The sequence below is a fragment of the Nestor notabilis genome, unplaced genomic scaffold, assembly GCF_000696875.1.
Source record: "Nestor notabilis isolate BGI_N333 unplaced genomic scaffold, ASM69687v1 scaffold6766, whole genome shotgun sequence".
In the NCBI taxonomy this organism is placed as follows: domain Eukaryota; kingdom Metazoa; phylum Chordata; class Aves; order Psittaciformes; family Psittacidae; genus Nestor; species Nestor notabilis.
The window spans coordinates 38,844-43,627 of record NW_009931467.1 but is presented as its reverse complement, the minus strand read 5'-3'; the positions used below and the strand labels follow the sequence as shown (position 1 = coordinate 43,627).

General features: G+C 36.2%; 1 protein-coding gene across 1 annotated transcript in view; it reads right to left on the bottom strand.

The window, feature by feature from the left end:
• Positions 1–4,784, bottom strand: part of PAPSS1 (3'-phosphoadenosine 5'-phosphosulfate synthase 1) — a 37,794-nt gene that overhangs the window by 1,071 nt on the left and 31,939 nt on the right. The gene's annotated exons all lie outside the window — the stretch shown is intronic.

Genomic DNA, 4,784 nt, shown 5'->3' with positions numbered 1-4,784 from the left:
GTTGATGTGAGCCAGCCTGCCTGGATTTTCCCATTACAGCCTTCCCCGAATATGTGGAAAGTATTGGATAAATAGACAAACATGAAGTGAGCAATACAAAAGCCTAAATGAGATATATATATGTACCTATATGGATTGGAGTGATATATAGATCTGTGTATATATATATATATATATACACACACACGTACACACACACACACATACACATTGCACATGCAGTTCAAAAAGAGCAGGGAAATAATAAAAATACCTCCCTAAAGATGCTTTACCATAAAAAAAAAAAAACACCAAACAAAACCACACAAAAACCAAAAAGCCAAACCAAAACAAACAAAAAAATCCACAAAGCCCACCCAATCAAAAATCAAACACCACACCAAACCCACCCCCACCTCCCAAAAAAAAACAAAAAAAAACAAACAAAAAAAAAAAAAAACCAACCCAGAACTCAGTGGGACAAATGCACAAATGAACCTAGATCAGGAATGGTTATCTTTGTTAACAAGACAATCTAAATTAACTTCTCAGGTACGTGGTCATAAGCAGCAAAAGCCCCACAAGTTAAATTCTTACTCCTCTCAAGACTGAAACAGTAAAAGCAAGACAAGAAGGCCAGAGGTCTACCAAACGCTCTAAAGGAGAAATTATTTATTCTTAAATTAAATATGCAATTTTGCTTATGCCTTTTACCCAATTTGCAACATGCACGCATTACACATTCTATACTTGTCTGCTTGAAAAAAAAGCCTAATATTTATCTCGGATGCACATGCCTTCTGCAGAAAAAAGAACCAAGTGTGTGCATCAGAGGGTAGAACTTGGCTCTAAGTGCTAAGCTATGCTCAGTAGGGTATGGAAGTTAGCAAGATGCAGAAAGGATTTCACAGTTCCCTTCACAAAACCACTAGCCCCATGACTTTTTGATTCGGATGATATACATTTACACAGCAGCATTGCCATACATGCTTTTTACTGCTCTCAATTCAGGACTGTAAATTCCTGAAGTGTCACAAGGCAAAAAACCCTACTGTGCTTCAATTCTGCTAAATATAAATTACATAAAAATGAAAATTTAAAGTTGGTGTAATCCCATGGGAGAAAAAGTTATGTCACTGTTATTTATAATACTTGAAGGTTCTGTTCCTTGGCAGACAGATGCTTGCAGGTAACTTGCATGCTTTACAAAGAACTATTTCTATAAAACATATGTGGGGAAGTGATAAGTCTGGTTAATTTGGAGAGGGGGAGGGGGAAGTCTTCAGATAATTAGGAAGAGAAGAATAAAGCAGTGCTACAAAGTTTCTCCCTGTGTGGTTTTCTCCACAGTGTGGTAGCCACACAAAAATTCGAGCAACAAAGTCCTTAAAAATCCAAGGTTCCTCTCAAAAAAAAAAAAAAAAAAAAAAAAAAAAAAAAAGTTAGCTGCTTTATCCCCTCCTTGCCTGTTAAGTTTTCAGAAAAACACTCAACTTCCTCCCATGCCCTGAAAGTAGAATAAAGGTACTAAGACAATAAGTTTAGATATGCCATACAAGTCAACAAGACCCCCAATTCCTTTAGCTGCTTCCTATCCCTAAATGCATAAAAAGCAGCTCTAGGCATTGGAGATATCAAGAAAGAGAAAAACACAAAAAGCAGCTAAGAATATTTATAAAGGCTGTAAGAAAAGGAAAGAAAAACATGAGCAGGGAACATTAAAGAAACTCTACATTCAGCATCTCATAACATTTCTAGAAATGTTTCAAAAATTCTATTAAATTATGCATAAGTACTAATGATGCCCTCTCATAATCCCAAATTTCCCTTTTGAATGTTTTTTTTCTTAAAAAAAAAATTACCTTAATTATTAATCACTAAATTTACTCAAATGGTACTTTGACAATACATACTGTATGTTGAAACAGCAACTAATTTTGCCTTTTTTTAAATTATTGCTTTTGCAATTTTATTGTTTCCAGTTAGATCTCCAGTTTCATGCCTAAACCAGAGTATCTGAATAACCACTCAATACTCACTGTTTTTACTAATGGCAAAAATCAAATCTCTTGAATATCAGAAACTGAGATTTCCACTAAGCAGAAATACCTTATCAGTACTGGCACTGTGATGTGAACCTTGAGCATTTTGAAATAAAACGTATCAGTATGAGTAACTTGCTTTTATGGAAAAAGAAGCTAGAAAGAAGTGTCAAGTAATCTTGTTCAGTTAATTTTAAAGACATTAGGAGTTTCTCTACATAAAATGGATTTGAGCAGAACATGAGAAGGGGAAATATTTGACCATTAAAGCTGCTATGAAATAAAAAATGTCAAAGTCATCCAAGTTCCATTCTCAAGTGAGATTTGGAATGACTCTCAAAGAAACTTAACCCAAGACTTTCCTAAGCATGGGATTTAAGTGCCTTTTAAATCTTTTCATTCAGTGTCTGCTGGAATTGGCATTCTTTGAGCCACAATCCATGTTACTAAATGTTTGTAATACTGATTTGACCTTTTACTATGATTTACTAAATTGAGGTTGACTGGTATTGACGTAATATTTGGTGCCAATGCAATTAAAAGCATTCTCCAAAAGAAAGAGGGGGAAAAAAGGCAAAATAAATCAACAACAAAAATTTGCCAATCGAAAACCAGTCTTTAAACCTATTAAATTGAGACTGGTATTTGCTCCATGGCATAGCAGCCTAGAACCCTATTATACTCAAAGTGCGGAAAAAGCCTTACATACACATGCTGTGAAATCTCCTTGCTTATGTAGGACACGGCTAGGCAAACAGAAAATACATTAACTTTGCTGTGCTCTCATGCATCTAGCAAAAGGAAAAAAGGAATCTTTTCTCACACTTCAAATTGTGCCTTCCTTTCACACACACAGAGCTATAAGTATATACAGACACCTACAGATGCACAAGATAATATTCTGTATTTGGAAAGCAGTGATGTATTCAGAATAATACAGCAACAAATTCTGCTGTTAATTAATCTTCAAACTGTTCACAGTAATTGAGCATCAGACTCAAAGAGAAACTACAAGCCATGCACGGAAGATTAAGAATTCAGACACCAGTTCTTTCCTTCCTTTCTTTTACAAAGATTAATGTTTTAATCTGTTAAATTGATTTCCCTTTTTTCTGTGCATTCAGCAGTTATATTTTACCATAATACCACAACTGATGCCTGCAGCAATGACAGCTCTTTATGCTTTGTTATGAACTCAAGCACTCCAAGAACAGTGTGTAAGGCTGTTCAAAGACCTAATTTTTGTTTTGTCACAAGAACTGTTATCAGCAGTTTGCAAGTGGGAAACAACTGCATGAAGATGCCCACAGTCCTACAAGGAAACCTCTGCTGCATAACTGAGGTGTCAAATACAGTACCTTAATAAAGTGATTGAGAAGAATATTTTTTCCACTTCAACAACTATTCCCTACTATACAGGTTTAATTTAAGTATAAAAAATATTACATAATTGATTTTTCCCTTGCCAACCACAACCTTCTGCTAGGGTATCTGGCACCGTGCAAATGACCTCTTGACATTTCCATCCTCTGTGGAGGGCAATGTCTGGTGCTCTCAAGGTCTTAAGAAATTACTTTTAAATACAAGACTTATGATAAAAGTACAGACCATTCAATTATGGGTTTGCCTATTATAAAAATATGGGGTTTGGAAACAAATGTATGGAAATAAAAGAATAACATGACTTAATCACCCTAGTGTGGCTTCAAAATGACTGCCATGTTCTACTCAGCTGGTAGACTTCAGATCCAATTAATTCCTAGGAAGATTCACAGCCTCCTTATCTGGGGTTCAGTCATAGAATCATAGAATAGTTAGTATTGGAAAGGGCCAAAGGACTTAAGATCATCAAGTTCCAACCCCCCTGCTATGGGCAGGGACACCTCACCCTAGACCATGTTGCCCAAGGCCCTGTACAGCCTGGCCTTGAACATTGCCAGGGAAGGAGCATTTCCCAGTTCTTTGGGCAACTTGTTCCAGTGCCTCATCACCCTTTAACAGTCCTTTAACAATTCTCTTCTCCAGCTTCATGCTTCCTGAGGAGGATCTGTCATGAGATGAAATTTAACCTTACAACCCTTTTCAGAAGGATTTTCACTGATTTTAAATTTGCCTTTGCAGCATCAAGTCACTATGTGCACCCTAACTCCTACAGGAACAGAATGTTGCCCCTTACAGTGTGAAGTCTTTGTTATGTCAGTCTATGTTATGCTTTGGGAATGTCCCATGATACTGAATGAACCAGCTAGTACCAGCTAGGTACAAAACCTTACTGGCCATGAACAAACTCTCTGTGAAAGTAGAACGTAACAACATGATTAATTAACATATGCAAAGAAAATCCTTTACCTACTGTGAATAAAATTCTGATGGCACAAGTGTTTTAAGTCTTTTGAGCTGCTGTAGTGCTTCAATGTATCCCAAATCATGCAATAATGTTACTGAGAAATTGTATTTCTCATAGCTAAGTTAATAAGTGTGCCTATCTCAGCCTATTACTACCACTTCAGAAATGAGGTAGCACACCAAACAAATCTAGGAACAGCATGTACTTAGTTGGAACAGTTGTTCTGCAAGTATGATCTGATAGTATTAAAGCAGTCATGACAAACATATTAAAGGTCTTGAGAATAAACTGTATAAAGTTAAAATCTCTCCTCTTCACAGGTACCCATGTTTCATTCGCATTATACAGAAAGTATGAACAGGGTGCTCCAGTAACCTTACTTACGAGTTTCTTTTAGCCAAAATGATCTCACCAGT